The sequence below is a fragment of the Panthera pardus genome, unplaced genomic scaffold, assembly GCF_024362965.1.
Source record: "Panthera pardus isolate Hobbes unplaced genomic scaffold, ASM2436296v1 HiC_scaffold_1, whole genome shotgun sequence".
In the NCBI taxonomy this organism is placed as follows: Eukaryota; Metazoa; Chordata; class Mammalia; order Carnivora; family Felidae; genus Panthera; species Panthera pardus.
Window position 1 is genome coordinate 15,844,875 of NW_026526654.1, and position 13,042 is coordinate 15,857,916.

Genomic DNA, 13,042 nt, shown 5'->3' on the forward strand with positions numbered 1-13,042 from the left:
GTATTGAATGTAAGTGGCAATAAGGCAGCAGAGGAAAGGGTCTGTAACTGCAGGCAGCCTGACCCAGAATGAAGCAAAGCATTTCTAAGCCTACTGTTGTGTGGGAAAGCAAAGGATGGTCCATAGGTGCTCTGAAATGACCAAACGTACACTAGTGCCAACATCCTGAAAAATCACTGATTTCTGCCAAACACCGCAGCCTGAGATGGAGCATCTGAGCAAGGGAGACGATCACCCACAATCCCCCAGCGAGCGAGAGAGAAGAACCATTGGCTCAGTTGTGATCATTTGATGTTTGCCATCACATACTACTTGCCTTGCAAGATGTCGCTAGTTTATCAAGTTAAAATTTATTAGAAATGTTTGCTCATCTTGTAGAATGCTTACAGAACAAGTTGCTCACAATCCAAGGTTTCACTAATATTTTATATATATATATATTTTTTTTTCCTTTGTCCTGGGCATTTGGTGTTCATTACATGTAAATCTAGTCATACGTTAGGTTTGAAGGTGGTCCCCATTGGAGTTTCCCTGCTCAGCTTTGGATCTTCCCTTTGTTTTACTCTATAGAATTTGTCTTTTTCAGTATTCCCAATTCTATTCCAATTTACACAGTGCTTCTTAGTGTGCTGATGAAAGGCGAAGCATGGTGTGCATTTTCTGGTGTTCTGATTGTCCGTCTCAGGCAGGTATTGCAAACCTGGGTCTTGAGGGTATGGTCCCCAGAAGTGTTCCTGCTCCCCTGGGGGAGGGACAGATATATCTGCTAGGCTCAGCATTCTGTGAATAACAAAAGCCCACATTTAATAAGTTCCGCATGGGATGCTGAACCCAGCAGATATTTCTTCCCATCTCCAGGGGCTAGAGCTTTTCATTTATTTGTTCACTTCTCCAGCCACAATCAGTATCTGCCCTCAGGCTACAAGTGTTGTATTTTTTTTTTCCTCTGATGATTAGGACTTATTATTATTATTATTATTTTCATAGGGGAGATAGGGAGGATGAGTTTTTGTGGGTTTTCAGAGGTGGCTGGACTTTCTCTGGATTCTCTTCAGCTATGCATACCTGCTGGGGTTCTTACAAAAAGCTTGCAGATGTGATGGCTTTCAGGCATTTTAATTCTCATCCCAACCCACACTTGCCTTTAGTAATTTGTCTAAAATTTCTAGTTGAATCTTCTTACCAGCTTATATGACATCAGGGCATCTGTCTTAGTGACCAAATTCTCTGGCCCTGCTTTCTTCCTGCATTCACCTCTCTCCTCAGACATGGAATTGGATGTTTATTCTGCAGTCTGGTTCTCTGATTTCTATGAAAGTCTTATATCTGTAGTTTGTCCATGTTTTTTTTCTTTCTTTCATGTTTTATGGTTGAGAATGATGCTCTTTCCTGCTCTATATCTCAGAACTAAAATTAGAAGTCCCTAAATTCACCCTTCTTTCTTTCTTTCCTTCCTTCCTTCCTTCCTTCCTTCCTTCCTTCCTTCCTTCCTTCCTTCTCCTTTCCCTCCCTGCCTTCTCCCTTCTTTCCTTTCTTCCTTCCTATCTCTCTCTCTCTTTTTTCCTGTGAGATCAATAGTTAAAATTGATGGTCAATATTTAATAAGCAAACATTTGTATGTGTGTTGTCAAAAATAGAGTTTACTATATAATTTATTCTTTAGGAAAAGTTCCAATAATCTTATTTGCCAGAACATTTATAATTTTCCAGGACAATTGTAGCATCTTCTTTGTTTATGTACAAATAATTTTGTGAACATGAAATTCATCTGCTGACATGCCTTCTCACTTCATGTTCCTTGACATGAAAGCTAAGAGTAAAGTTATAGTCACACACACATCATTGTAGTTTGCATTCTTGGTGTTAGTTCTGGCATCACTTTGCCCCATCCATGTTTGTACTTCTCTGGTTGCCTTATTTTCAACTCATCCTATTACCCTACAGGATTTCTCATGAGCCATCAGAAAATCTTTCTAGAATATCATAAGATCTTATCTTTAATATCTTTAATAATAATTATCTTTAATAATTTGGTGTTGAGTCCCAGTCTTCTGTCAATAATGCAAACATAAAGAATGAAGAAGTCATATTTGGAAGACTTTGAGACAAAGACTCAAGACAAATGCAATATTTGAGTTAATATAAAATAGTGTGGAGCATTTGTAGGGAACAGACAGGGAGTCAGACAACCTTTGTTCCTATCTTCACCTGTCACTAGCAGCATGACCTTGGTCAAGTTACTTAATCTTTCTGATATTTGTTTTTTTTCTCTATGAAATAAAGGATTTATAACTGATTATGTTTAAGTTTTAAAAATCTAGATCTATGGCTTTCTTTTTTTTTAATTTTCTTTTTTAACATTTATTTATTTTTGAGACAGAGAGAGACAGAGCATGAACGGGGGAGGGTCAGAGAGAGGGAGACACAGAATCCGAAGCAGGCTCCAGGCTCTGAGCTGTCAGCACAGAGCCCGATGCGGGTCTCGAACTCACCGACTGTGAGATCGTGACCTGAGCCGAAGTCGGACACTTAACTGACTGAGCCACCCAGATGCCCCAAGATCTATGACTTTCAACAAAGGTTAGGGGAGGCTTTGTTGGGTATTTAATACCAAGCTGAGAATTCGAGATGTGATTGCTAGTAAATGGAAGGCCATGGATAGTGTCTGAGCATCAGGTTATCTGAAGCATTGAGATAAGGGCTTAGCTTAGAAAAAGAATGTTTAGCATGTGGGTAGAGTGTAGAGTAATGGCCTGAACTGGTAGTGTGGTGAGGTAAAGGGCAGATAATGGAGTACCACTGTATGATACAAGTCTGTGTAATTATATTAGAGCTAATACAAGAAAGGATGTGAGCAGTAATGATTTAGGAGAAGACTTAGGATAACCAATATTACATGTGTCATAGGGATTCAAAAATTTGTCTCATTATACCCATTCCCTTTCAATATGCACTCTACCTTAGTCCCTACTTACAGATTTACCATGTTTATATAATTAAATACCAAAAGTCTCCCGACCGTGCCATCCAGTAAATACAATGACATATTTAATTTTATTAAGATCGCTGGAGTGATCTAGTGTTGATTTGTCTGCTTTTCAGTGTCATTGAAATATCACATGGGACAAATGGTATCTGAGAGTGACTGTCAAAGCTGTTTTCTAAACTGCCCCTTCTTCACAACTGTATCATATTCTTTGTGATAACATTCACATATGCCAGATTATACCATCCATAACTATTCCTTATTGATGGATAAGATAACATGGACCTTATCAATATGGGGAAAATAACCTCTTAGTTTACTGGAGATAAACAAACCTGACTTTTATGTGCCAATTGCACCCACTTTTAGCTATCAAAAGTGTTCATATTTTGGTGATAAATCCTATAGACACCTTATTTTGGAGTAACTCAGTATTAGCTGACTATAACTGTACATTTTTCTCTTCCACAGATTCACAGATTCATGACATTCTATTGTATATAATCTGTGATTGAGAAATGCTACTGTAGGGTATGTGCAAAGTATCATCACAATACCCAACTCTTTCTTAAGGCATATGAAAAAAATAATACACTTGCCTTACTACATCAAACCCTCCACTCAGTCCTCCCTCCCCAACGAACACAAAGAATCATAAAACTTAGATTTTTCCCAAATGGCTGATACCAAGATACAGAGTGCTGTTGGCAGAATCTTGCCCCCACCCTCAAGGATATCCATGGTTGTCCCCAGAATTTGTGAATACATTATGTCACATGGCAAGGGAAATTAAGATTGTTAATAAACTGACCTTGAGCTCGAGAGATGACCTTGGTTTGGGGATTATCCAGGTGGTCCTTATAGGTGAAAGAGTGAAGAAGCACGGTCAACTCAGAGTGTTGCAGTTTAAGAATTTAATCCAATATGGCAGCTGTGAAGATGGAGGAAGGGGGCCATGAGCCATGGAATGTGGCTGGCTTCTAGAGACTGGAAAAGGGTAAAGCAGATAGTTTCCTTCCTGCTGCTTCCAGAGAGGAATACAGTCCCGCTGATACTTGGTTGAATCCCAGTGAGAACCATTTTAGATATCTGACCTCCAGAATTGTAAATCATAAATTTCTGTTGTTTTAAGCCACTAAATTTATGGCAGATTGTTACAGCAGCAATAAGAAACTATTACATAGGAGTTTGTAAGATTCATCAGAATTTTTAAGTAGTGCTGATGATACGATCATCACTTATGTTGTATTTATATTAAAAAAAAAAAAAAGATTCAGGGGCTCCTGGGTGGCTCAGTCAGTTGAGCATCTGACTTTGGTTCAGGTCATGATCTTGTGGTTCGTCGGTTCGAGCCCTGCGTCAGGCTCTGTGCTGACAGCTCAGAGCTTGAAGCCTGCTTTGGATTCTGTGTCTCCCTCTCTCTGTCCCTCCCCTGCTCGCACTCTGTCTCTCAGAAATAAATACATGTTAAAAAAAATATTAAAAAAAAAAAAAGAAATGATTCACAACAATTTCCTCCTTGAGCCTAGAGCCAGGCAGAGGCTTGTTTCTTTAGTGAGTTTGTTTACTTTCTTTTGATAGACAATGTTGGTTTTCTCCTGTCAGCCCCAGAATCTAAGAAAGTAAGAGTTAAGTTTATGTTAACTATTATGACAGTCTCTAACCTTTCCTTCTTACCATGAATCCTCTCTTTCCAATTTTTACATTAGAGATTAATCTTTTACTCTGATTAGTGGTTTTGACAATATCAACCTTGAATACATTTCAAAGAGAAAGGATAAGTTACAGTATCAGATTAATAAATTAAAATATAGTTTTATTCTAACTGATTAGATATCAATAATAAATTTCTACAGGATAAAGAAACAGAAATGTCAGTCTTGCACAACACACAGGTTTAAACTTGGTCATATATTTATATTAAGATGATTAAAAACAGAAAAAAACAAGAAAACAGTGACTGAGGTAATAATCATTTTCTAAATCTGTTTTCCTTTGTCTATTCTTATAGATGGGGTCAATCAGTTAAATTAGGAGTTTTATAAAAGTTGTGCAACCATAACTGTTGGTTAAATTAATCAGCCATGGTTTATTATTTTATCTCTGCACAATTTCCTAAGAATTGTGCTTAGGAAAGAAAGAAAACACAACCCTGTTTCTCCCAACAAATTTTCTAAATCTCTTCTGTCTATGGAATATCGCGTATGTCATTGGTTATCAGAGTTTATAAATATTTGGGCTTTTCCTCTCAAATATTAATGGAATTACTTTTTATTGAATACTAGCTATACATTTTTTACATTGCCTATGCTTTAGTTTCCAAAGAATCTCTGTTTCCTTTTGATCATGTGAGGGTGGGTGGCCAAGCTCCATAGAATGTTGTAGAATTGGTTGGTATAATAGTCATCGTACAGACCTCAAGCCCAATAGAAACTAGAGAACGGAAATGGCAAGTTTGCCTGGAGTCTTGGTGTTTCCTAGAAGAGCTGATACATGAATTAGATTATTTTCTTGGATCAGCACAGTGTTAAAACGAATGTGATTCCACAGTATAAGCAAATGTGTCAGATGTGGGACAAGACACATACCAGAACTTTGGTATCAGGTTCAACATTGGAGAATATTAATGGATAAGAACAAATAGATAAAGACCCAGTGTTTGTATAAAATAATCCTGAAAAGATTTTTACTTTTTGTGAATGGAATTAGTTTTTAGTGGCTCTGTCTTCATTTTAGTCTTTATTCATTTTCATCTTTATTAAAAAAGGAAAATAAAGAAACACTGGAATGACTTGCTACTATATTGACTCATTCAGGGAAATATATATATATATATATATATATATATATATATGTGTTATATATATGTGTGTGTGTGTGTGTGTTTAACTTGTAAGTTTTGAAAACGGAAACCAAGTTTAAGCTTAATAATGATCCCATGGACTAAACTATTACTGAAGCCAGCTTCAATCCATGTCTTAGGTAAGCTGAAATAAATCTCAATAACTACAATTGAATGTAGAGAATAAAACCTTTTATCAGGCACATTGAAAAATAAATATATTGGGGCGCCTGGGTGGCTCAGTCGGTTAAGCGGCTGACTTCGGCTCAAGTCATGATCTCGCAGTCCATGAGTTCGAGCCCCGGGTCGGGCTCTGTGCTGACAGCTCAGGGCCTGGAGCCTGTTTCGGATTCTGTGTCTCCCTCTCTCTGACCCTCCCCTGTTCATGCTCTCTCTCTGTCTCAAAAATAAATAAACGTTAAAAAAAAAATTTAAAAAAAGAAAAAAAAGAAAAAGAAATATATTGCCAAGTGCCTATTTTGTTAATTAGCTGTGTTAGATACCAGAAGAAAAAAAATATGCCTGTTTAATTGTAAAAGAACATTGTTGCATTTGGCATAAATATTTGAAGTATAGATCTTTGCATTTATGCATACATGAATTCATTAAATCTTTGCATATATGTGTATATAATCACCTATTTTTAATAAAGAAAAATAATTAAAAAACAAATCAAGGTCATGTATATTTCTTTGCTTGGATTGTGGTAACAAAACTGCTTGGCAAATTGTAAGTGCTTACAGTGCAAACAGATCTAGATGACTGTCATCCAGATTCTGCATCATGCCATTGCTTTAAATATTTATAGCAGCTATGTCCACCCTCCATTTAAACTCTGTTGCTGTTTTCCCTTCCAAGATAATCATCCCAGTTTTTCAGCCATTTGTCAGGCAAGAGTCCTACCTGTTTCATCCTAATCTTCAAACTCTCCAAGACTTTTTAAGAAACTGCATTTCTTGCTATGGGAAAATACTGAGGAAAAAAAATTAGAAATTCTCCTAAGCTATTTCCAATAGGATGAATATTTGCTAAAAACAGTGAAGACTAAAGATGTTAGCATGGGCTGAAAATCATAAGGTCGTGTTAAGTATTACGACAGATTATCGTGGTTTCAAATATGTTTGGATCCTTATATATAACACAGTCCAAGTTAATGAATTTTTTAAAAATATTTTAGTGAAATGCGACTATTTTTATTTATTTTCAACCGGGGATTGCTTTTATTTTCAATCCAGGGGAAATGTGTCAGTGTCTGGAGACGTTTTTGATTGTCCCAAGTGAGAATGGGGACTACCACTGTCATTTAATGGATAAAAATCAGGAAAGCTGCTAAATATTCTACAAGGCGTGTAGCCTTGCCAAGGTCGACAAACTGACACATTTGCATTGCAATATGGCTTTCAAGCTACATGGTTTAGCGTAGAAGCAAATAAAAAGAGCTGAAAGAAAGTCTTCAAGTAAATTTGTTATTATCGCCCAATTTCCACAGTCACGCTAAATATGAGAGGAAGTGTTGGGATTCATCCAGTATTATAGCTTTTTCAGCTTCTGAAGATCGTTGAATATTCCTGAGGTGCCAAACTTAAAAACCAGTGACACCAGAATAGTTAGGCTTCTATGTTTTCCTAGCAGAAGCTCCTTACACTATTAGCAAATGCTGGACTTGGTCTCACTTTCAGTTCATGGGAGAACCGTTGGGGTCCTACTACAGCCTATCGTTCTCTGAGGGCCAGCAGCTGGTGTGCTTCCCAAAGCACTGAAAACGGGGTTACTGAGGCACCAGTAAAACTGGGTTCATTTCGTGTTTTCTGCTTGTATAATCTTTCTTACATATAGATGAAGTTCGGTTACGTAATGCCATAGTGTATTCTTTCCATGAGTCCTTTGTAACAATGTCTTTGATATCAGAAGGAACGAATAATAATCATAATAATAACTGTATTAATTAAAAAAACCAGAATACTCATCAGCCTGCAAAACACTCTTTGGTTTTCTTTTGTTTTTCTTTGTAATACGCCATTGTTATTTTCCTGATCACCTCTACCATCTGAAAGCATTTCGTGGCATTTTTCCTATAGGTAATGTAATACAGTTGGAAGGAGTCTGAAATATTATATGCTTCTCCACTTAGGAAGATGCGAGGCAGGGTGAGGAGCTCAATTTCTTTGTCGAGATCATTTGGCGTAGGTGTTAATTCGCCAAGGTATTGTTCAATTACTGCTCAGACCCTAAGCATGGGACTCTCTTGGCCGGTAAGTATTTACGAAGAGATTTAAAGAAAACGTATCACTGGTAAATGTTTACTCAGTGTTTCATGTTTGATCTTTGTGGTACAATCTTTCTACTAAAGCTGGAATCTATTTTCAATGACTACATATGAATGCAACACACGTTCTGTGGCCTAACAGATGCCATCTGTAAAAGCATTTACTTTAAATTAGTGGAATAAGTAATCAAAAGGGCTTTGTACTTAATGCAAAACTTTTGGGGACTATTAAATGCTCATTAGAGGGTGTTTTTGCTGTATGACTGTCAAAATCAGCAGGACGTTTATGTTCGATTTCCTGAGTGGGTCAAGATTGAATATGATTTTACAACCTAAATAACATAAATGAATGCAGGTTATTTCAGCATCTCCAGATGGTTTTTAAACTCTTTGCCCCTAAACCCAAAACTTAGTGCCATTTCAAATTCTGCAACGGTATTTTAGTAAAGATTTTTTTAAAATGAAATATTTAGCATCTTTAGACAAGTAGGCTACTTTTCCATACACCCAACATTTATAAATGAAAAATAGATACTATCTCTAATGTGAAATATTACTCCAGCTCATCTTTTAGGGAGATATATCCCCAGGGAATCAGATAATATTAAATCAGCTTAACTATGCACTTATTACAATAGCTAATTATCTAAAGTTTTTAATTATCTTATGATAGCTTATTTGGTAGATTGTGTATGTGTTGCAAGTTGATTGAATCTCTGGAAATATGTCCTTATTATCACTTTGCTCTTAATTAAACATTCAATAGCTGTCTTGTTTAATCTAGAGAAATGCATCTATTGTCGTTATTTATGTGGTGCCATGCACAGGAATGGTGGGTAGCGTGTAACGAGAATAAACGCGAACGCGGACCGTGGTTCTCACATTGAGAAAATGAAGTCTCGCATCTATTAACTACAGCCTGTAAGTGTTGTGATTATAAACGATGATTTTGAAGACGCTTCCTGCATCATAGAGGAGGGGAAAAAGAAAAAAAAAACCCTAGAGTTCATGGGTCACGCTCAACCTGCTTGCAGGCAGAATTGCACTTGAAGCAGTTAGACCAGCATCGATGGTCAAGTATGGAAAAGCAAAGCAGACTTAAGCTGGAGTAATAAAAGCTTGAAAATTCATAAAAGTCCTGTAATATCTGCATGCTGTGTTTTTCTTGGGGAAATGTGTAAATCGGAAAATTAACCTGCTTCTCTGCCTGTGAAAATCTTGACCGTGGGGCTTAATGGTATTGCTGTGTGTGCTTGTCCAGCCTCAGAACTCTTTTTCTGCTCCTTAAAACTCAGTCTCCCATCGACTTTGTCTCTGGTGGCTCAAATATATCATGTAGTCTCAAGAGGAAAAGGGGAGAATCACCTTGATTTTGTTCCCGTTGCAAAGATCTCTTTTTTCTAGGTCCATTTAAACAGGCCCCCACTCTTCTTTTTCGAACACAGATTTAAAACAGAAAAAAATAATGTCAATCCTCATCCGACCTGGAGTCATTTATAAATCGCTTCTGAAGGGCAAACTGTTTTGGGGGGCAGAAGGTAATAGCAACTGCTGTCAGAAAGTACACTGACGTGTCTGTGCCTATGTTGGCCAAAGGGGTTGATGCTATCCATGTAAGTCACCCAAAGAATGATGGAATTGAACTAAATCCTATCTACAATGGGATGAAAAGTATCCTGCCTTTATTCATAGCTGTCATCTGTTGGAAATGGAATTAATTAGATCCCTCATCATTCAATTATTTATTAATTATTGATGCTTTTTCTCAAATGTTCAATAGAAGCCTCGTTGTTCGGATGCAAAGCCTCAAAAGGAAAAAAAATAGCATGTGTTTTAGCTTAAGCCCCTCACAGTCCACTGGGAAACATATTTGAGTGCACAGTGATAATGCAGTGATACAATGGTGGTGGTATATAGGTGAGACTAAAATGCTATGAGAAAATGAAGTGCTTATAAAACACAAGAAGAGAAATGTGTAGGAAGAGTCAACAAGTGAACTGATTCTTGGAGAAAGAGAGGTAATAAAGCAAGTTGTAGGTCAGGAAGTAAAAGATGAGATATGGTCTTCATGGCAGTGACAGAAATACACATGATGGTATGGAGGTGAGATCTTCTGCTTCTATTATGCCCCCAATATTCAAGGGGAATAGGTCGATTTCTATGCATGTTTATTTATGTGATAAATAAATTAGTCATCCATTAGCCACTCTGGTAAATTTGAGCCATATTAACGTCTGAGGTAGTTAGTGTGGCAGAAATAAAGTCAGATTATCTGAAACTCACTCAGTAGAACTCGCTATAGAATATTTGAGCAAAACTTTCTCAGTTGGCCCCTATTTAACTGACAAAAACCATCTTATTAAAAAGAAAGAAAGAGAGAAAGAGCACACGTGCAAGCTGAGTGTGTGGTGAGTTGCAAGCTAAACTATCAGCTTAGGGCACCATCTTTACTTGGAAGAAAGCACAAACTGTGTCCATCCTGATTTGAGTATGTGGCCGACATGTTTTCAAACTGAGTGAGATGAGTATATTACTACAAGAACAACCACGAAGAGTAAAACTTGAGTGTCCAACCTAAATTAGAATTTTGGAAAAATTGTATTGGCCACCATGGGTTTGAAGCTGTCACAGCCTTTCAAGTATTTTTAGTTGGGATGATTGACATTGGCAGGTGTTATTATTATTTTTTTTGGGGGGGTTGCACAACAAAATTTGTCTACACTTGGGAGATCTGCATAACTGAGTGAATGAATCTTTTTCAAGGGATCATGATCCTACAAAATCATACACATGTAAAAGTTCTTTTCAAAAGGCAAGATAGGCCAATGCATTTAATGGAACAAACTACAGAAAATTTATTGATAAGGTTTCAGATGCCACATTACAACAAAAATAAGACACTACTCTGAATTGAGTTTGAGTGTAGCTTCAGTGAATATCTACAAATATCTGAAATGATTATTAGGTAAATACTCCTTCTTCCCAATGATGTATCTATATTTCTGTGTGAGGCCATATTTCCTTACTATGCTTCACCCAGAGGAACATATTGAAACAGATTAAAAGCAGAACCTGTATGAGAACCCAGCTGTCTTCTATTAAGCCAGACATTAAAGAGATTGGCAAAACTGTGAAACAATGCCCCTCTAATTGAATTCTTTTGTTTTAAAAATATATAGTTATTTTTAAATACGTTATTTATGTGAATATGTTTTGGCATATTATTATTTTGAATAAGTTATTTAATATTTTAAAATGTTATGAGACTAAATTGCGTAGATAGTAAATATTGATAGAGATGATAAAAACGAAAGTTCTTTGGAATCCTCAATAATTTTTGAGAATGTAAAGAAATTTGACATTAACATACTGGGAACCTCTGTTTATTAGTTTCCTAGGGCTGCCATACCAAAGTACCACAAACTGAGAGGTTTAAACAAGAGAGATGTATAGTTTCATATTTCTGAAAGCCATAAGTTCAATCAAGGTTCTGAGTAGGTCATGTTCTTCATGAAAACTCTGGGGGCCCGTCTATTCTATCCCCTTCTCTTAGCCTTTGGTGTTGCCCGGAATCTTTGGCATTCCTTGGCTTGCAGCTACTCAGCTCCAAATTTCTGGTGTCTTCTCTCTGTGCATCTGTATATCTCACATGACCTTTGTCACTGTGTGTATCTGTATCTGTGTTTCTTGGGCATCAGTCATATTGCATAAATGCTCCCCACCCCTGCCTACCGTGGTATGACCTTATCTTCACTTACATCTTAATTAAATCTCAAAGACTGTTTGCAAATAAGATCCCATTCATGGGTACAAGGAATTAGGATTTCAGTAGATCTTTTGGAGTGTATAATTCAACCAACAATAGCTTGTTTAATAGACCCACTTAGCATGAAGACACATTGCCTTATACCTTTTCTTTTCATTTGTTGTTCTTTCATTGATATTTTTGTAAAATCTTCTTTATGCTGTGCTTGGTGCATAGTTGACACTCAATAAATGATTGCTGAATGAATTGGCTACTGAATGAATTGATTAATAAGACCTAGTGGGGACCCTGGAGATTCCTTGGTTATTGCTTCTTTGCATCTCTTGAGACTTCATTCAAGGATCTTTTATTTTTATGGATTGTCTGACATAGCTCCCTACTTGATTTCCTTCTGGAAATGTAGTGTGATATATGGAATGAATGTGGGATTATTTACAGATAGACTTCCCTGTTCACAATACATTCTGTTAGGTGGACGATTTTGAGCCCATTACTCCACATCCCTGACCCTCATTCTTTCCCTGTAAATATGAGTAGATATAACGCCTTCAGAAATTTTGTAAGAATTAAATTAGATGGGGTGCCTGGGTGGCTCAGTGGGTTGGGCGTCTGACTCCTGGTTTCGGCTCAGGTCATGAAAAGTTGGTTGCTCAGATGAGTCCACTATAAATTCTGGAAGACTGGGAAGGAGATGTATGTTTTTCACAGGTCCTTAGGTGATGATGGTGTGTATACAGGCTTGAGATGTATCTGGAAAATACATACGAGGAAATACATACCAGGAAAAGCAGGCTGATTACGTGCTCTGCTGGAACGAATGTCGCTTTGTTAACCTACCTGCACATCAAAACATTTCATTTTTACATGTTTTGTAAGTTTATTTATTTATTTTGAGAGGGAATGTGAGCAGAGGAGGGACAGAGAGAGAGACGGAGAAAGAGCATCCCAAGCAGGCTCCACACTCTCAGCACAGAGCCCGATGGGGGGCTCAAACCCACAAACCACGAGATCAGGACCTGAGCCGAAACCAAGTGTCCAAGGCTTCACTGACTGAACCAACCACCCAGGTGCCACTGGATACGAAAACCTTTAGTAGCCATCTCAGATAGGGCAGACCCACTTACGGTGACAAATTATATATAATAATACACTACGCATTTCTCGATAAGAGACATTATAATT